Source organism: Pristis pectinata, chromosome 4 (genome assembly GCF_009764475.1).
Source record: "Pristis pectinata isolate sPriPec2 chromosome 4, sPriPec2.1.pri, whole genome shotgun sequence".
In the NCBI taxonomy this organism is placed as follows: domain Eukaryota; kingdom Metazoa; phylum Chordata; class Chondrichthyes; order Rhinopristiformes; family Pristidae; genus Pristis; species Pristis pectinata.
This window is the reverse complement of record NC_067408.1, coordinates 33,254,840-33,276,877: the sequence shown is the minus strand read 5'-3', so window position 1 is coordinate 33,276,877 and position 22,038 is coordinate 33,254,840.

Here is a 22,038-nt window from a genome sequence, read left to right as displayed (position 1 = left end):
GAAGGGGAAGAAAGAAGCTTACCTAAGGTTTAGAAAGCAAGGATCAGACAGGGCTCCTGAGAGTTACAAGGTAGCCAGGCGGGAGCTTAAGAATGGAGTTAGGAGAGCTAGAAGGGGGCATGAGAAGGCCTTGGTGATTAGGATTAAGGAAAACCCCAAGGCATTCTACATGTATGTGAAGAATAGGAGGATGACTAGAGTGAGGGTAGGACCGATCAGAGATAAAAGAGGAAACATGTGCCTGGAGTCGGGAGAGGTAGGGGAGGTCCTCAATGAATACTTTGCTTCAGTATTCATTGAGGACCTTGACGTTTGTGAGAATGGCGTACAACAGGTTGATATGCTAGGGCATGTCGACGTAAGGAAGAAGGATGTGCTGCAACTTTTGAAAAACATTAGGATAGATAAGTCACTGGGGCTAGACGGGATATATTGAAGGTTATTACGGCAAATGAAGGAAGAGATTGCTGCACCTTTGGCCACAATCTTTGCGTGCTCACTGGCCACAGGAGTAGTGCCAGATGATTGGAGGGTGGCAAATATTGTTCCTTTGTTCAAGAAAGGGAGTAGTGATAACCCTGGGAACTACAGACCAGTGAGTCTTACTTCAGTGGTGAGCAAATTAATGGAGCAGATTCTTAAAGACAGGATTTATGGGCATTTGGAGAAGCATAGGCTGATTAGGGACAGTCAGCATGGCTTTGTGAGGGGCAGGTTGTGCCTCACGAGCCTGATTGAATTCTTTGAGGATGTGACGAAGCAGATTGATGAAGGTAGAGCAATGGATGTGGTGTTACATGGACTTTAGTAAGGTGTTTGATAAGGTTCCACATGGAAGGCTCATTCAGAAAGTCAGGAGGCATGGGATCCAGGTAATCTTGGCTGTGTAGATTCAGAATTGGCTCATCCATAGAAGACAGAGGGTGGTTGTAGATGGAGAATATCCTGCCTGGAGGTCGGTGCCCAGAGGTGTTCTGCAGGGATCTGTTCTGGGACCCCTGCTCTTTGTGATTTTTATGAATCACATGGATGAGGATGTGGAAGGGTGGGTTAGTAAGTGTTCAGATGACACAAAGGTTGGTGGTGTTGTGGATAGTGTAGAAGGTTTTTGTAGGTTGCCACAGAACATTGATAGGATGCAGAACTGGGCTGAGAAGTGGCAGATGGAGTTCAACCTGGAAAAGTGTGAAGTGATACACTTCAGAAGATCGAATTTGAAGGCAGAATACAAGGTTAACGGCAGGACTCTTAGCAGTGCGGAGGAACAGAGGGACCTTGGGGTCCACACCTATAGATCCCTCAATGTTGCCACGCAGGTTGATAGGGTTGTTAAGAAGGCATATGGTGTATTGGGCTTCATTAGTCGGGGGATTGATTTCAAGAGCCGAGAAGTAACATTGCAGCTCTATAGAACTCTGCTTAGAACACATTTGGAGTATTGTGTTCAGTTCTGGTCACCTCATTACAGGAAGGATGTGGAAGCTTTAGAGAGGGTGCAGAGGAGATTTACCAGGATGTTTCCTGGATTGGAGAGCATACCTTATGAGGATAGGTTGAGCGAGTTAGGGCTTTTCTCTTCGGAGAGGACGATGAGAGGTGACTTGATAGAGGTGTACAAGATGATAAGAGGCATAGATTGAGTGGACAATCGGAGACTTTTTCCCAGGGTGAAAATATCTCACATGAGGGGGCATAATTTTAAGGTGATTTGAGGAAGGTATGGGGGGAATGTCAGAGGTAAGTATTTTGCACAGAGAGAGGTCGGTGCATGGAATGCACTGCTGGAAGAAGTGGTGGAGACAGATACATTAGGGACATTTAAGATACTCTTAGATAGGCACATGAATGATAGAGAAATGGAGGGCTATGTGGGAGGGAAGGGTTCATTAGATCTTAGAGCATGATAAAATGTCGGCACAACATAGTGGGCCAAAGGGCCTGTACTGTGCTGTAATGTTCTATGTTCTATAAAAGGTCTGCTGTTAATTCTAGTACAATGTGAAGAATATCCAGATGAGCAAGTAACAACTGATCCTTCTGTAGAAACTTACAAAACTTTTGGTGTGATAGAATCAAACAGCCTTTTGATTGATTTGCTTCTATCTCTCATACATTTCACTAACCAAAGTATTGATCATATTTTTTGCAAGGTTTTTCACAGTCTGTTCTGTTCTAAAATGCTTTTTTTTATTACTTCTCTATCTGTTTCCATGGTATTCTTCTCCTCTGCTGCAGTATAAATTAATCCCAATCAATTAACAATTGCTATTCACTTTGAACCTTGCAACAGCTCCTTTGGATACTTTAGCACTGCAACTAAACTTTCATTGTGAAGTGGTTTAGTTCCTTTGACGTCAATTATTTTGTGAGTGTGGTCTGAATTCAGTATTAGTGGTTAAAAAGGCCTGAAACAAGTTTGGGTTGTCCTTAGTGGTATCAGTCTTTCCATAGTTCGCTGCATTCTTTTCTAAAATGAAATGTAATAATTAATCTTTAAGCTAACTGCATGAACAGTAGTTTTAATTTGAGAGAAAGTGAACACAGATTGACAGCAATGGAAATTGAAAATGTGGACCTTTAGCTGTGGGATTATTTGTGTCTTTTCCCGTCCCTGTTCTTAATTGATTCACGGATGGCACTCAGGGGACACAATGTCCAAAAAGTATCCACTGCAGACAGACTATAAGGATGAGTATGGTGGAATAGAATGTTTTGGCTTATTGACCATAAAAACAAAGAGACTAAGAAACATGAACAGAATCTGTCTACATTTGGAAGGGCAAGGACTAATTAGGGATAGTCAGCATGACATTATGCATGGGAAATAATTTCACATGAATTGGATTGAAATTTTTGAAGAGGTTACCAAAAAGACTGAAGAGGGCTACATTGTCTATATGGACTTTAGCAAGGCTTTTCACAAGGTCCCATATGGTAGGCTGGCCATATAATGTGAGATCACATGAAATCCGGTGAGCTGGCCAATTGTATACAAATTTGGCTTGGTGGAAGGATTTAGAGGATGGTAGTGAACAGTTGCTTTTTTTAGATAATAACCTGTAACAAATGATGTGACACAGGGATCGGTGACGAGTCCCCTGTCGCTTGTCATATATATTAGTGATTTGGATAAGAATATAGGTGGCATGATTCATAAACTTATGGATGACATCAAAATTGGTGGTGTGGTGAGCAGTGAAGGAGGTCGTCTAAGGCTACAACAGGATCTAGATCAATTGGGAAAGTGCATAAAGGAATGGCTGATGGAATTTAACTCAGATAAGAGAGAAGTAATGTATTTTGGGAAGTCAAACCAGGGCAGAACTTACACAGTAAATGATAGGATCCTGGGGAATGTTGTTGAACAGAGAGACCTAGGGGTATAAGTATATGTCTAGCAAATATGCTAAACATAATTTCTTTTTCATAAAACCATGTTAACTCTGCTTGATTGTCTTGTTATTTTTTGCGTCCTACTATTACTTCCTTTATAATGGATTCCAACAGATGTTATTCTTGCTCATCTATATTTTCCTGCTATCTATTTACCTCATTTTAAGATATCTTTATTAGTCACATGTACATTGAAACACACAGTGAAATGCATCTTTTGCGTAGAGTGTTCTGGGGGCAGCCTGCAAGTGTTGCCACGCTTCTGGCACCAACATAGCATGCCCACAACTTCCTAACCCATATATCTTTGGAATGTGGGAGGAAACTGGAGCATCCAGAGGAAACCCATGCAGATACGAGGAGAACGTGCAAAGTCCTTACAGACAGTGACTGGAATTGAACCTGGGTCACTGGCGCTGTAATATTGTTATGCTAACCGCTACACTACCGTGCCTGTAGAGAAGAGAAAGGATGCAAATGGACATGTAAGTGAAAAATAAGCACAAGCTGATAAATATTCTGAATGATTTTTTTTTAGTGTCCATGGACTCTTTAAGTGCTTCCATTCACCAAGACTTGCTATAAATGCAGCTTTCCAATCCACTGGTATGTTTCCTGAATCCCAGAGGATCTTGATTGATTATAACCAATGCCTCCACTAAATCTGCAACCAATTCCTTTAAGATCCAAGGATGCAGGCCATCAAATCCAGGAGACTTGTCAGCCTTTAGCCCATTAGTTTGCTGAATACTTTTTCTCTATTAATTAATTGTTGTAAATTCCTTTCTCCCTTACCCTTTTGATCATCAATTATAATTAGGACAATTTAAGTGTCTTCTGTCATGAAAGTATTCCAAAATTTTTTTAGAATCTCTGCCATTTCCTATTATTAATTCCCCAATGTCATCACCAAAGGGACCAACATTTACTCTGGGTACTCTTCTCTTCCTCACTGTTTTTAAATTATTTGCTAATTTACATACTCTATCTTCTACTTTCTTTCATCATCCATTGCAGGTTTTCAATTTTTTTTCAATATTGTATTCTTTTTCTCTCAGCTTGAAAACATCCTTGACATCTTTAGTAGCCATGGATGGTGGACCTTTACTCCCTCATTAGAATAAAACTTTGCTGAGATTTATGAAATATCTTCTTAAATGTCTGCCACTGATGAACTACTTTCATAAAATTTAATCTAATTTCCCAGTCCACTTTAGCCTTCAGCTGCCTTGATTTTAGGTTAGGGCACAAGTATACTCATTTCTCACATTTACAATCTAACTGAAATTGAAATTCTACCTCAATTTGATCATTCTTTCCTATGGGATCCTTTATCACAACATCATAAATTAATCCTGTCTCCTCTGTTCAAAATAAATCTGATGATGTCTAGGTTAGACTTAACAGAATTAATTTAAATATTGTACATACAAATTCACATCTAGAAACATTTTTTCAAACAAATAGCATTAAGGAACCGGTGAGGTAAAATGATTTGGTACATTATTTCTTTGCTCAGGAAATTTGAAAACTTTTATTTGATCATTTCTCCTCAATTGGGATAGAGGAATTTTATTATCTCTTCTAGTTCAAGTGATTCCTAATTTCTTGTTTGCACAAATTCAGTGATTTATACACAAGAAAATAATCAGCTTTTGTGCAAAGAAATCTTTTGATTACTGTGCCTGATATAGATCAAAATTAATCCTTGTTGAGCATGTCAAATCATCAGAAATAATATCAGTATTCAGACTTGTAGAACTAATACTTTTAATTTTTTATATGTGAACTTCTGAAGTTGTAGTTCATAACCTAGAGTCATAGAGTTATACAGCGTAGAAACAGGCCCTTTAGCCCACTATATCAATGCTGACATCATGCCTATCTATACTAATCCCACTTGCCTGCATTAATCCCTTATCCTGCTATGCCCTGCTCATTCAGTTACCTGTCCAGTTGCCTCTTAAGTGTTGTTACTGTTCCTGCCTCCACCATCTTCTCTGGCAACACATTCCAGATACCAACTCTTCTTGGTGTCAAAAATTTACCTCTCAGATCCCCTTTAAACCTCCTCCCTAACACCTTAAACCTACTCCCTCTAGATTTGGACATTCTCTACTATGGGAAACAGACTCTGGTTATCTACCCTACCTATGCCTTTCATATCATGTCACCTGTCAGCCTCATTCACTCCAGGGAAAACAGACAGAGAGAAAGAGACTCAGGGTCAGTACCTTTCTCCATCAATCATCTTAATTTCTGTCTCAAGCAATCCATTCATATATGGATCACTTGGATGTCTATCATATTCATTAGGGATATCCTGGTGCTTACTTCTGACACCACATCATTTATCATACTGTGCTTATGTTAGTGGTAGCACTGGTAACCATTCACCCCATAGAATCCGCTGCCCTCTGGAGGAATATACATTGTAGCCTTTGGAACATTGCAGCTACCTGTTCATAAGTAATTCTAAATAAGTTAGGTGGAGAATTACAGGTATATTTTTGAGATCTCATGTTGTCGTTCATATTCCTGCCTTCTCCACCTCCTCTGGCAGCTCATTCCAGATACCAGCTGCTCTGTGTGAGCAATTTACCCCTCAAATCCCCTTTAAACCTCCCTCCTCTCACCTTAAACCTACACCCTCTAGTTTTAGATACCCCTACCAGGGGAAACAGACTCTGGCCATCTATCCTATCATAATTTTATATCTCTGTATCATGTCACTCCTCAGCCTTCCATGGTCCAGATGCAGCCTATTCGATCTCCCCTTATAACTCAAGGCAACATTGTTGTGATTCATTTTGCACTCGTTCTCACTTAATCACTTCTTTCCTGTAGTGTGGCAACCAGAACTGTACACAATAGTCCAAGTACAACCTAATCAATGTTTCATAGAACTATAACACGACATCCCATTTGATGTATTCGATGCCTTGGCTGATGAAGGCAAGCATGCCATATGCCTTCTTTAGCACCCTATGTTGCACTTTCAGGGAACTACCTACTTGTACCCCTACATCTCTCTGTTCAACAACACTGCTGGGGGCCCTGCCATTCACTGTATATGCCCTGACCTGTTTAACTTACCAAAATGCATCACTTCACAGTTTCCTGAGTTAAATTTCATCTGCCATTCCTTCGCCCACTTTCCCAATTGATCAATACCCTGTTGTTCACTATACCATCAATTTTGGTGTCATCTGCAAATTCACTGATCATGCCACCTACATTCTCATCCAAATTGTTAATATATACAGTATGTCAAAAAACAGGGGACCCAGCATTGCAACAAACCACTGCTCACAGGCCTCGAATCTGAAAGCCAACCCTCCACCACCACCCTCTGCCTCCTACCAACAAGCCAATTTTATAACCGATTGTCTAACTCAACCTGGATCCCATGTGTTCTAAACTTCCGGACGAGCCCTTGCATGGTCAACACATTATATGAATTATTTAAATTTGCTTTCATATTAACCTGTATTATTTACATTAAATATAACATTTTTAACTACATAGCTAAGTAAATTTATAAGCTGTTCCCAGTGATGACTATATCTTAAGCACCAGTTGTGGTAGTTGGTCATGGTAACTGCTTTGGCAGTCACAAGCTGTTACACCTTTTCATTTGGTTACCACAATGCTCATAGCAATTATTTTGATCAGAGTTTATGAGACATCTCTTTCTGAAGTAATTTGTAATTCTTTTTATGACTTTATTTTGTACCACCTGTAGTATAATTGTAGTATTCCACTGGTTTTAAATCACTTCTGTTGTTCTAAAAGGGGTTATGATTGCTCACTAGTCCCTGTACTGAAAATATCAATTGATCCAACATGTACAGCCTTTTTGGAAAAATGTTTCAGATTTACATCACGCTTGTGTAAGGAAGAGCTTCCAAAACTTTACTCCTAAATAACGTGTCTAATTTTAATATTATATCTCTTTGTTCTGCATTCTCCCAACAAAGGAAACAATTTTTCTGTACCTATCTTCTCTGTATCTACTTAAATTTAAACTGGTTATCAACAGCTACAGAACAAATAATGTAAGATTTATGGCCAAAAGTTCCATCTGTATTTTCTACACGCAGAGCTTTGCATTTTTAATAGTCTCAATCTCCATTGATCTTTCTTTCCCATGTGTTCTTCAGTTGGACCCATTTTGCAGATACTTCTGTTCAATAAAAGCTCAATCTACTTTGCAAAACTTATATTAAAATTTTATCAAACAGTTAGGGATTTTTAACATAAATGTCCTCGTAAAACTGATGTGGCTTCATAATTGAATATTGTCTTAGCATCTGTGTGCAATGCACAGGAGATCTATTATATATTCTATAAATAAAGCATTCTGAATTCAGAATCTCTTACATTTGAAAGGTTTTTGGGGAAAAAAGCAAAGTTTTTTTTTTAAAACCTCACAGGGTAAACATACATCATACCAGACAGATTACACAGATTGTGTGTTGGCGGATTCTACAAACTGCGAATGCTGAGATTGGAGTATTGCTCCTGCAAGCTCTGTTCATCTATTCTGAAGTATAATTAGCCGGTCATCATTCAGGCTTTTGAGGCAGTCAGGAACTTTGAAGTAAGATATTTAAGGAAGATATTGAAAGATACCAAGGGCATATGTTTGGAATATCCTCCATCTCTCACCCCACCCCACACAGACACTTTTCCCTCACTTCTCCCTCCACCTTCCCAAAGAAAGGGCAAATATGATCAAAGTAACCAGTGATACCATTTCTTTGAGGCTTCCACCAGTCTTTTGCTCAGGTTATCATGGAATGCCAGGAAAACCCAATGGGAATTTAAGGCAATTTGATTTTCCTATTATTAGATACAGATGTGTTCAGTGGGGCTTTCCCATTATGAATATATTTACAGGCTATTTCCCTTTTAAAAGTTGACAATATTTCTTGAATTTTGTCACAGAATAATATTAGTCGTCAGGACTGTCATATCACAACTTTTGTATTATATTTAGACAAACAAGCAGAGCATCTGTTGCTATGCATTCATATCTCAGTTTTCCACTGAACATTGGTCCCATCAGATATATTAATATAAGCACAATGGAGGAGGCATTTTACGAGTGGGGCATGGAGTCCACTTCACATATTCCATCAGCAGAAAATGTTGATTGGAAAAAATAATTCAGTACTTTGAGACAAAGGATGCCAAGCTCTCAAAACTCTCTAAGGGCTGTGAGATGTTTATTGACTGGAAATATAGATCATGGGTGACAGAAAGTAACATAATATATCACAGGAAGTGAGCCAATTTAAAATAATATCCTTTCTCTTGAAAAATTACTTTATATTCTGCTGCAGGGTGGTATTATGATCCTGTTTTTGTTGGCTGGATTATAATAATGCTATGCTTCTATATTTTTCATTATTTGAAAATGTCAGGTTCCCTCTCTAATAATTTAGCTTCTGAATCTGACACTGATGATCCTTTAGTTCCTTCTTGACTGAGATAGTGTTAAGAATGTAGTGCCCCCACATTTTCCTTCAGTTTGCTTTTGGCAATGTGTTCACAACATTGGATTTACAGGTTTCTGTGTCTAACAAGTTTTTACTCTTACCTTTCACTTTTCTGCCTCTTTGTTCAAGTGACTGTTCTCACACACTGGCCTAGACACAGATACCAAGAGGCTATTCAATAATAAACATACCTCAGTCAGACATGCTTACACAAGATCAAAAGAAACCAACCTTTGCATGTTTTTATCCAATTTGAAGGCGGAAGTGAAAACTCATAACACCTGCAGCCTACCATATTGGTATGGGGAGAAAATAAGCATCCAGGCCCAAAGCATAAACAGTATCAGCCCCCTTATTTTGAGATGCAAATATACATACACTAGCCTGAAACACCTTGTGTAAGACTGGGTTGATGTGAACATGGTTTTCAGCAGAAGCTAAATGCTGACTAACTAATAATCCCTAAAGAAACACTTTCAGCTTGCCAAATGGAAGGTAATTCTTATAAGAAATATCTGCCTAAATGTGGAGCAGTTGTGATTAACTCAAGCCCATATTAAAGCCATAGTCCACAACCAGGTGCTTCACCCTCCCCTGCTGATTGACATGTTCATTCCCCAGCAAACACCAACCTCAAATATCTGTCATGTCCATGACTGGTTGTGATTTTTACCCATGAATTAGGAAAGAGGCTCAAATTGTCTTTTTGTTATATCATACAGATCCCTGTCATGTAGGATTTAAAGCATCACCAGGTTAGATAGAGATGATGATCCAGCACCCATGATTTTGACCATCCAACTCAATCATAAGTGCCCTACAGTGAGCTGCCTTCCCTTCTCCTCAACAGTCATTCAAAATGTTACAGGAACCTGAAATTCCAGGAAAATTCTAGGGTATTCCCAATATAAGATAAGACTCAAGCCCAGTTATAAGAAACTCTGTAGACAATTCAAGAAAGTTGCTTGAGGTAAATACTATTTTATTCCTTTCAGTTTTCATCAGATCATCCTCTCCATCACAAGTCCACATCCACTTTGTCCTTGTTTCAGCATATCTTTTGCTGTTACCCTCATCCATGTTTCTGTTATTTCCAACCTTGATTTGGGGTCATTTAAAATTCTGTTCCCTTTATCTTATCTCAGAAGAATGTCATGCATTCAACTAGCTAGATCTTTAATTCTGTATTTTCTCTCTAAACCTCTTTGCACTTTTCCATTTCTTGGCTCTCTTAAATCATTGCTGGAAACCCACCTCATTAACCAAGCTTTGGGCACTTAATTGATGTCAAATTTTGTTTGATAACACTCCTATGAAATATCTTGTGACATTTCACTGTGGCACAAATGCAAGGTATTTTGTGAATTTCATATCCTGCAGGGAATGGCTGCTTATTTTTCTATTTCAACCCAAGTAAGACTGAGACCGGTGACAATGCAACCCATAACTACTCAAACTAAGATCAGGTAATCCCTCGGTCCAGTGATTCTAAACAATCCTGGTTTGTATTGTTACATAGCATTCCAAACTGTATTCTCACTGTGTGCTTGGAAAGCTGAGAAAATTTGTATGATCTTCCTGAAAATTACAATACAAAAATGGACTAAATAGCAACTACAAAATTGATCGTTGTTATGGTGAGCATTTGCAAGGAGGGAAATTACTACATTGTCTAGCTGAAATGCAAATAATAGTTATTAGCACTTCAGTATTTAACATCTGATTAGAAGCACATTAACTGTGAGAACACTTTTTAAGAAACTGTTGTGCCTAGGAATTCATTCATTTGTAGAATTGGCAATTTAATGTTGTAATTCATGTCTAATGCTACCTGTTATTGATTTGATTTTGTATTTGAGAGCAAATACATTGGGTCCAAAACCAGTGCTCTCAACTTAAATGAAGGCAATTATGAAGGTATGAAGGAAGAGTTGTCTTGAGTGGACTGGAAAATAGGCATAAGAAAAGGTTAGGAGATGAGCAGCAGCTAGTATTTAAGCAAATAGTTCATAATGCAGAGAAAGAAGGACTCAATGAGAAAGATGAACCATCAGTGGTAAACAAAGGAGATCAAGGGAACTGTTAGAAAAAAAAGACTAGATTATGTAAAGTAGCAAAAGCCAGTGAAAACCAGAGAATTGGGATTTTTTTTTCAGGAACCAGAAGCAGAGAACTAAAAAGCTAAAAAGGAGGAAGAAAACTGATTATGAGAGTAAACTGGCACATAATATCAAAATAAACAGCAAGTGTTCTGTGGATATATAAAAAGAAAGAGAAGAGCTATAGGATATTTGGGACCCCTGGAGAATGAGACTGGGGAATTAATAGTCAGAAACAAGGAAATAGCAGATAACCTAAACCCATACTTTGTACCATTTGTCACATTGGAGGACCCCACAGATATCATAACGATAACAGATTGGTTGTTTTCAAATAGGAGAAAAGAATGTGTAACAATTCCTATTATAAGGTGTAGCTAAAGGCCTGAAGGCCTGCACCTGAGGGTTTTGAAGGAAGTGATTACAGAGATAGTTAAGACATTGGTTGAAGTTTTTCAAAAGTTACTGAGTTTCAGGAGGCTATCAGCAGATTGGAAACCACACATGTAACAGGCTTGTTCAACTAGGGAGACAGACAGAAAGTGGACAACTATAGGCCTATTAACTTAACATCTGTTGCTGGGAAGATGCTGGAGTCATTAATGAAGGAAGACATACTAGTCATTTAAAAAAGCTTACTGCAATCAAACCAAGTAAATGTGATTTTATAAAAGGGAAAGCATTTGACAAATTTGCTGAAGTTCTTTAAGGATAGAGTAAGCAGAATCAATGAAGGGGAACTGTAGAGTATTTGGATCTCCAGAAAGTGTTTGATAAGATGCTATACAAAAGGTTAGTGCTCAAAGTAAGAGCTTACAGTATTAGGGGAAGTATGTTAACATGGATTAAAGACTGGTTATCACATAGAAGAAAGAAAGTTGGAATAACTGGGCAAAAGGCATGTAGAATAACAAACTTGGGGATCTGGCATTGTTTATAATTGATAATTATTTCAATAAACTTTCCTTCTACTTAATCTTGTCAGTACAGTCAATGCAGACATATTTAATATCTATGGAGCCAGCTGTTTTCGACATTGTTGAAACTGCATAATGTCAGATATTGACGGGAACTTTAGTATGGCAATGTGTTTTCTGTTGACTATGGAAGGATCAGAAGTTGCCTGGTTTATAGTCAATGCCAAAGGAACCATGCTCATCATTCAATATGCTGACAGATGCCCAAAGAGATGTTGTGGGAATTTTGATCAGAAATTCACTGTCATTCAGCATCCATCCAATAAGATGCCCTCCGAGAGGACTCAGTGGAGTCAACAAGCTGCAATTATTGTATTTTACAAATGGCGAAGAAATACCGTGCCTTTTCAACCAATTAGATTGAAAGTTCTTTACTGAGACACACAGTCCAAATTAGGATATATCAACTAGGTAATAGATTCAAATCATATACAGAAAATACAATGAAACAAAGCAAAGAAAAATAGAATTGAGAGAGAGGTAAAAGAGACAGAGGGAAAAAACTGAAAACAAACATATGTTTTTTGAAAATCTGTAATCTTCAGGATGAATAAAATTCCATTTGTAAAATTTATTTTTAGTGCCAGAGAAATAGTTTAATGGTAATTGTGACTATTCATGTTGTTAGAAATTCACTTACACATCAGCCCTTTTTAGCAGCAAAAAATAGGCAAGTAATCTACAATGTCCAACTCATACATACTTACACATACCAGACTATCATGGTTTTTTTTGAAAATTGATTCTATTAAGTAGTTGAGAAGAACAATACAGTTAGAAATTCCAACACCAAAGTAATGATTCATGGAATGAAGCAGGAAACTATTTGCTTCAATCTGTCATTTCTTCAATTAATGATAAGAATGATATCATCTAAGAATTGCACATTTCCACTTTATTGCAAACCATATATCCTACATATTTTAAAAAATTTTCAAACTCAGGACACCTTCCTGAAGATTTATTAATTGAAAGCAGCAGAATAATTATCAGGTAAGGTTCCTAAATATAAACAAACAGTCAGATCAATTGTGGCATTTGATAGATCTAAAACTCTTCATTATTTGACTACAGCTATTGATTTTAAAAGATATGATCATAAATTCCCAGCCATTTAAGACTTTAATTTCATCATACACATCTTGTGATTAAGCTAAAATGACTTGAAAAGATTGGATGATTGTTCATTGCATTTTCATATGCCCTTTAGCTTATACTATGATCACTCCCAGATATTTTCTTGGGGAATTCTATCAATTACTGTTCGGGTAACAGAAATATGCACCTATAGAATTCACAGATCACTGCCCAAAAAATCTGAAATATGGAACAAAATTCATGCTTACAGAATTTATGCTAAAAAGAGTAAATAAATCAACACAAAATTTCAACTCACATTTCCTGACACATGAGTAAATGACATGGCTTTGCATTACGGAAAATCATGATGCTGTCATTTTCAAGTAGTGCAACCACACACCCCCTATAAATGCAGGAGTCACCTATACTTCTCAGTAAACATACACATGCTAGCAACAATAGATAAATTTGGTTCAATGAATTAGGCTTTTCTATTCCATTAAAGTTAAGATGCATGTGTTGTATTTTAATGACATAAATTCCAGGTGCATAAAAATTATAGTCATTAAAACCACTGAAGAGGAAATTCAAGCCACGAATAAAGATCATATAGCTCTGTTTGCCAACTAAGAATGTGACACAATTTTGTGTTGGGATTGGCCTATTCCACAAATACATTTTCATTTTATTATTCAAAGCCATATTTATATCTCTCTGAAAGATTTAGTACGTCATCTGTCAAATGTAATTGGCTGGAATTAAAGCAAGAATCATGATTTAAAAGTATGACACCAATTCTGAGCTGAATAACATCCATTACTTAGGTGGTTTGATTGCCAGATTACATGAGGTCTGCCAATGATTTGTAGTGGGAGTCACAAGGACTGTCATACTGGGAAGGATGTTAGTCTATGTGATGCTAGCATCCACCAGAGTAGTCTTGTGACCACAATCAGAATGCAATGCCAATTTCAAGGCAGTGTTCATAACTGGAGCTAAACACACCAGCTAATATTATATGCTGACTCCTGGTTGAACAGATATGCAGCTGTGCAAAGGACCACCCTCCTGCCATCACCGCAGCCTGCATTGGTTAAACAGATCATCATCAACTTGGAAACAAGCTGCTCTTTGATTTTCACTGGATTCAATCCAACTTGTGTTTGCCGCTTTTGACTGTTTTGAAGTTGCTAATGCCTAAAGGAATAACATGCCAGGAGCTGAAGGAATTTATTTTATTGCAAGGCTTCTGCAGTGTCCAGTTGCTAACAGACATGAGAACATCAATCCGCATTCAGTTTGGAGTGCAGAACGCTGGGGAGAATAAAGAGAGGGCACACAGAACAGGTCAAAGTACTGGAACACATAGAAGGGGGATGGGGAAGCTGGGTTCCTAATAGGAAGCCATGTAAACCTAACGCCTTCAAGTAGAAAATAATTTACATTAACCCCCAGCCTAAAACAATCTATGGAGTGCATGCTCTTCAATAAGGACATCCTGACTGAAATATTTCTTTCATGAGTGGATTGTGTACCAGAGAGAACAGCTATGTGATTGGTGGATAGATCTTGTTGCCTGGTAACCATCACTTCTTTGGTCATGATGTCACTGTGGACTGCCACAGAATCATCATGACTAATGCCGGGGTTTGGAATTTGTTTTGTTTCCCAAAAAAGTATTTGCAGAGACACACTGGAATCTGTAGCAAAAAACAAACTGCTGGAGGAACTCAGCTGGTTGAGCAGCATCTGTGGGAGGAAAGGAATTGTTGATGTTTTGCGTCAAGACCCTGCATCAGGAAAGAATTCACAGCTTTGGGTCAAGCCTCTCAATACGATTATTCATATCTTGAAATATGGTGAGTTAAAAATAGTGAGTACATGAATAAGTCAGTCAGATGCAGGTTATGAGGCCTGGATTCCCCCTTTATATTGTAGGATAGGAAATATCAAATTAAACCACTTAGCAAGATAGCCATTACATATGGATCTTGGGGTTTGACCAAGAGGAACCTCATTTTAAGCATCTTGTGAAACCATTTAACATCAAAGGAGAATGTTTTTGGACATATGTGAGGGAGAGGTAGGATACCCATGAGCATGCAGCAGTCACCTGGGGAGTAGCCCACTGGATATTTGGAAGTTCAACACGCAGTTAAGGCAACCTTGAACATGCAGGGATCATAGTTATAGGAGTCTATTTTATAACTTAATAGTTGGTGTCTGTGTAATTAACTTCATTTCATCCTGATCTCCAAGGAATCACTTTAAATTTAAAGAGTATTCCCTGAACCAGGATACCAGACAATGACCCGTATTCTGCACTGTGCATATGAGCAGGTTTTTGAGGGAGTGAATACCTTTCAGAGAAAGTGCACCTCGAGGTTGCTATAAGATGCCTACACAGCGATATGTGATCCAGTTGAGATTCTTGTCAGGTGAATGGTGGATGTGTGATGACCTGAGCAGTGTCTGAAGCCACTGATGTAGTTGGTGGGATATGGCATTTGCGGATGTATTCACTAACCTTATCAAAGCTCCTGAGACAATTGAAAAACACATGTGACTATGTCCAGTCCTCAGAGCTTGAATCCTGGCATTCACATCTCACTTCCTTTTGAGTGTGCATCTGCAAGTCCCCACCTTCTTTGCAGATACAGGGCAATTCTCCTCATCTCCTCTGGTGCAGCATCCAAAACCATGAAGCACTTTTCTCCTCTGTAATGTCAGGTGCACTTTAGTCAAGTCACAAGCAGCTGCAGAGTGACCTCCATTACTTGCTCCAGTCACAATTGCATCTCCCTTTTACAAGATGCAGGCTGTCTTTAAACAACAGAAGGCTAACTGGAGTTTGTGCCAGACAAACACAAAATTGGACCCCTGCTGAGGTGATAAAGCAATTGATAAAAGACAAGGTGAACTTGGTGTGCTCCCTGTCCTCAGTTTTAAGTGTGTCATAATACCCACAACATTTCCCGTGCCCTCCAGGTTGTAACATTCTAACTATTACAAAGTTAAAAATACAGTTTAATTAGCACCAGCCAACTCAGTAACCACACACCAAAGTACTTTGATCTCTCCATGAAATTATTACTTTAAAATTCATATAAATTCTAATTTTTGTACTTCAATTGAACCACAGTAGTGGCTCAAAACCTATCCAGCTTGGCTGCCAGACACTGAAATGCTAATTCACCAATGAATTAAATGCTATTTCCCACACTTCAGTAAGTTCAACTAACCCCAACTGAGTCAACTTAAGAATAGATTTTCTTACTTTTTCCTCCTTTCTTTATTATTTTCCTCTGGGAGTAAAGTTCATACCCAGCCTGACCTGCTGGGCATGTCTCTCTTCTCTGCATTTTGCAAATCCTACATCGTTTTGTCTATCTTCCTTTGCCTATGTTCTCATTCTCAAACTCCTGCCATTCACTCATTGACCAGATAACCCTGTTTACAGCTTATTCCTATGGTCACCCCAGTTTTACCCTATCAGAGACAACCCCTTTCCCCCACTCCCCCCACCCTCCCTGCAGCTTAACAGGCTCCTTTTGTCTCCTTCCCAGTTCTACCACAGGCTCTTCAACCTGAAACATTAGTTCTGTTTCTCTTTGCACAAATGCAGCCTGATCTGCTGAGTATTTCCAGCATTTACAGATTTCCAGCATCGGCAGTTTTTATTTTGATTTTCACAATAGGTTATCTTGGATCTGGCAATGAGTAATGCAGCAGATTTAATAAATGACTCAGAGTGAAAAATCCCCCAGGAAATACCAAGCATAGTGTGATAGAATTTTTTATTCAATTTGAGCAGGAGAAACTTGTATCAGAAACAATTCTGTTTAATTTAAATAAAAGGAATAAAATGGAATGGATAAATAAAGTTGGCTAAAGTGGATTGGGCAGATAAATTAGCATGAAAAACCATAGACGAGTAGTAGGCAAAACATTTAAGGTGGAGATTCATGGCCCTCAATAAATATACGTTACAGTAAAGAGGAAAGATTCCAAGGGAAAGATGAACCAACCATGGCTAACCAAGGAAATTAAGAGGGTATTAAGTTGAAGGAGAAAACCTAACATGGCAAAGGTTAATTGTAGACCTGAAGATTGGAATAATTTCAGAATACAGCAAGGACAACAAAAAAAAATAAAGAAAGAAGATAAACTGTGAGAGCAAAAGAGTGAAGAATATAAGAACAGACAATAAGAGCTTCTTCAAGTACAATAAAAGAAAAAGAGAGGTCAAGGTAAACATAGGTCCCTTTGATAATGAGGTCGGGGTAATAGTTATGATGAACAAGGAAATGGCAGAGGAGTGAAACAAATGTTTTGTATCAATCTATGCGATAAAAAGATACTACAAAACATCCATCTAATACTGTAGGTAGGAGGGAATAGCTATGTCGGCATGACATTGTGGGCCGAAGGGCCTGTTCTGTACTGTACTGTTCTATGTTCTATGTTCAGCATATACTGCTTCCCTGGACAGAGAATTCCACAGATTCACTGGTCTCTGGGAAAAGGAGTTCATACTCATCTCCACCCTAAATCTACTCCCCTGAATGTTGAGGCTATGTCCCCTAGTTTTAGTCTCACCTGCCAGTGGAAACAACTTTCCTGCCTTTATCTTATCTATCCCTTTCTTAATTTTATATGTTTCTGTAAGATTCCCTCTCATTCTTCTGAATTTCAGCAAGTATAGTCCCAGGTGACTCAATCTCTCCTCATAGGCTAACCCCATCATCTCCAGAATCAACCTGATGAACCTCCTCTGCACTGCCTCCAAAGCCAGTATATCTTTCCTCAAGTAAGGAGACCAGAAGTGCACGGTCTACTCCAGGTGCAGCCTAACCAGTACCCTGTACAGCTGCAGCATAACCTCGCTGCTCTTAAATTCAATCCCTCTAGCAATGAAGGGCAACATTCCATTTGCCTTCTTAATAACCTCTCTGCACCTGCAAACCAACCTTTTGCAATTCATGCACAAGCACTCCCAAGTCCCTCTGCACAACAGCATGCTGCAGTCTTTCACCATTTAAATAATAATCTGACCAGATGCCCCACAGAAGTGGAGTAATTTTAGCTGTTGGTTAAACACAATGCATATACCTATTTCCTACACCAACAAGTGGAAGTTCCATTCTTATCCACAAAAATTCTTATCCTTAATATTTTATACCTCCAGCACCTAGAAACAAATGGTCAGTTTATCACTTCTGCAAGCATTTGATTCTGAATCAGTCCATTGATGAGACTAGCCTATTGCCCTTTTCTTGATAACAGCATAAGCCTACATGTTAATCAATATACAATTCCATAGGGGTTGGCACACTATAGGAAGGACGTGGAGGCTTTGGAGATGGTGCAGAAGAGGTTCACCAGGATGATGCCTGGATTAGAGTGTATTAGCTATCAGGAGGGGTTGGATAAACTTGAGTTGTTTTCTCTGGAGCATCAGAAGCTAAGGGGCAAAATGATAGAAGTATATAAAATGATGAGAAACATAGGTAGGGTCGGTATCAGAGTCTTTTTCTCAGGGTGGAAAGGTGAAATGCTAGAGGCCATAGGTATAAGGTGAGAGGGAGTAATTTTAAAGGAGATGTACGAGGCAAGTTTTGTTTTTACACAGAAAGCGGTAGGTACCTGGAATGCACTGCCAAGAAGGTGGTAGGAGCTGATATGACAGCAATATTTAAAAGATATTTAGACAGACACGTGGACAAGCAGGGAATAGAGAGATATGAATCATGATGGGATTAGTTTAGATCGGCATCATATTCAGCACCGACATAATGGCCTGCAGTGTTCCTGCGCCTTACTGTTCTAGGTTTTATGTTCCAGCATGCACAATCTACCACTTTGTTGGTATTCCTTAGAAACAATGACATCGGCAAACCAATTAGCCAGAGATATCATTATCTCCTGCAGCATATTCCATGGCAGATTTAATGTACTTCACTACTGAAGTGTCATTAATGAATTCAAAATTAAGTTTACCACTGATTGGCTTCCAATGTTGTTTTGTGCTGTCTGGCACACAGAGTGAATTGTTTGCAGATTGCCTGAGGGAATTGTTCATTGTGTATAAAACATCATATGAATATCCTAATTTCTCCACTATATTTTCTGCTTCATCTGAATGGTTGATAATGAGAAAATGCTTTTGTGAATTCTTACATTCCCTTTTTGTGTTATTGTGATCCAGCTGAACCCCAAAGTTGAGTCTCATAGAATATTGGCTTTTGGATGCAATTGACAATGGAGGGTGTGGAGTAGGAATTCTTAATATGGTTTACCAGGCAGAAATCCTCAAAAAACAGTTTTTTCAGGTTTTCAACAAATTATTGCAGTTTATATACAGTAAGTAAAGTATATAACTAGAATAGTACACAAGAACACAAGGAAAATAGGAGCAGGAGTAGGCCATCAAGCACTTCAAGCCTGCCCCATCATTTAATATGATCATGGCTGATCTATGCTCACCTCATCTCCTCTCCTGTACCATTTCTTCATCGCCTTCTATTCCTTGATCGATCAAATATTTATCCACCTCCACTGGAAATAGTTCTAATCATCCAGCTTCCACCACCCGCCAGGGCAATCCCATCAACTACATTTCCCAACTTATTTCCCTTTAACTATTCTCATATTTACAGCCACCAACACCCTCCTGAGTCACTTCAAGTTAGCAATCTCCTGCCTGATGTGTCAAAGTGTATGAATTCCTTACAAGGAATTCTATGTGCTTTGACTCCTTACACTTATTTTTATTCTTTCACGATTCATTGTAGTATCTTTCGAATAATTTCCTATCATTAGTTTTACCAAGGAGTTATTACATAGTCTTCTCTATACTGTCCTCTTGATTTGTCAGTTTAATTTAATCTACTGCTTTTTTGCTGAAGTGAGCATTTATCCTTTCAAGGATTACTGACAGATGGTTTTAAGCATCGAATATTAAAACATATACTTTGAATACTTTGTTCTACCTATATTCAGAATAAATAAAATCGTAATGTTGGAAAGTGCCAGGTCAAGCTGCTTATTATATTTTTAGAAAAGGACATGGTCGCTCTGATATTCAAGTTTAAGATATTACAGTTGCTCACCAGTTTTTTTTTAGTTCAATCCCTTAATGGCTACTTCCAGTCCTATGAATGATTGATTATGAACCAATTGAAACATTGAGTTTTACTGTGAGCTCAGTTTGAGACTAGTATAACTTAACATCATTACCAGTTGATACTTTCTCATGCTTTGAGAGATCGATATTACAAAGGCACAATATAAATACAAAATTTCCTTAATTTTTGATTCATTACCATGCCTTTTACATCAGTGGAGTACAGATAGTGCCAGGAGAGGCCAGTGAACAAACTATCACCATTAGAAAATAAAGAGTTAAAAGGGGAGAGAAAATAAATAATTTCTTTTGCCCAATTCTATTTAACTAGAGCCCATTGCTAAGGAGCCAAGGATTTTATGGGCAATAATTATTCAATTCTATGTGACAATTAATATCCCATTGCAAGTTATAAAATATTGGAAGCTTAATTGCAATAACTTTGCAATGGTGTTGTTACTGTGAAATGTTACCACACAGTTGAGGGTATATAGGGATCCACTATTACATGCATTAATGCTACAGTTATGAAGTAAATTTAGCCAAATTATGCATGAGCTATACTCCATTTTACATCAATGCTTATAATTAAAGTGATTGTCAGAATAGTGAATTTGACTAGCGTTTTAAATTAATAGATTCATACTCACCTCAAAAATATTTTGAGATGCATGAGCATTCTTGTCTGCTGATTTCAATTCACATTAACTTTTTTATTTTACTTCACAAGAGGTGGATTATGGAGTTTTGGAGTTCATAACCATTTGATTATAATTGCAGGCACCATTTTCATTTCCTTTCAGATAAACGTCAGGTGTGTAATTACATCAGGTATGAAATATTTCCAACCAGATAGAACTATGCCTTGATATTTTTCCTAATCTTTCTATTGAGTTTAACTTTAAACATGTAAAAGACTATGTTTAATTATTTAAGCTAGAATCATGGTACGTATTATTACAATCTTTTCCCTCTCCATTGACTCAGCATAGATTTAAAGCTTGGTTATGTAAGCTTCTCAATGGTCCAGTAATTTCATAATATTCCATAAAAAACAGGAGGATTTGCTTTTCACCAATACTGGCATGTAGCAGCAGGTTACTAGTGATTCCAGCGTCACAAAACCATTTAAAAAAAACAGATTAACTAGTCGATATAGCTGCAGCACATTATACAAAAAGACTACAGAACATGTGACTGTAAATGCAATCCAATACATCAAACTGTGATGACCATAAAGGGATTTAGAGAGTTCTGTACTCTTGCAGGTTTTGTCACTCAGATGAAATGTTAAAACTAGACCCGATCTGCCCTTTCAGCTGAATCATCAATATCCCTTGGGAATACTTGAAGAAAAGCAAGGGAGTTTACCTGATGCACTTGCCAAGATTTGTCAATTAGTCAAAGCCCAAAACAAATAATCTAGTCATTTTCTTCACTCCTGTTTGTTAGACTCTCATGTTGGGAAATTTCTCTGCCAACTTTCTCTTAATTACAAATGAATATATTTCAAAATACTTCTTGTTGCAAAGTGCTTTGAGATATCCTGAAGCTATGAAAGGCACTATATAAATGTAAATCTGTCTACCCATCTATTGAAATTCCTTTTCTATGCATTTTATTCTCTATAATCCTGATTTTCAAAGCAAAGGCGTAAACCTTAAGATGTTTTTTATGAATAAAATTGATTCACTAAACTCTTCATTGTGTACCCTCATAAATAAGTTAAAAGTACATTTGGAAATAACTTTTATTCATATATATTGATTTGAACATGTCAAATAAATCTGTTTTAATTCACATAACATTTCTAGAGATTGTACAATCAAGTATATCTATATTAATAATTGGACTGGTTT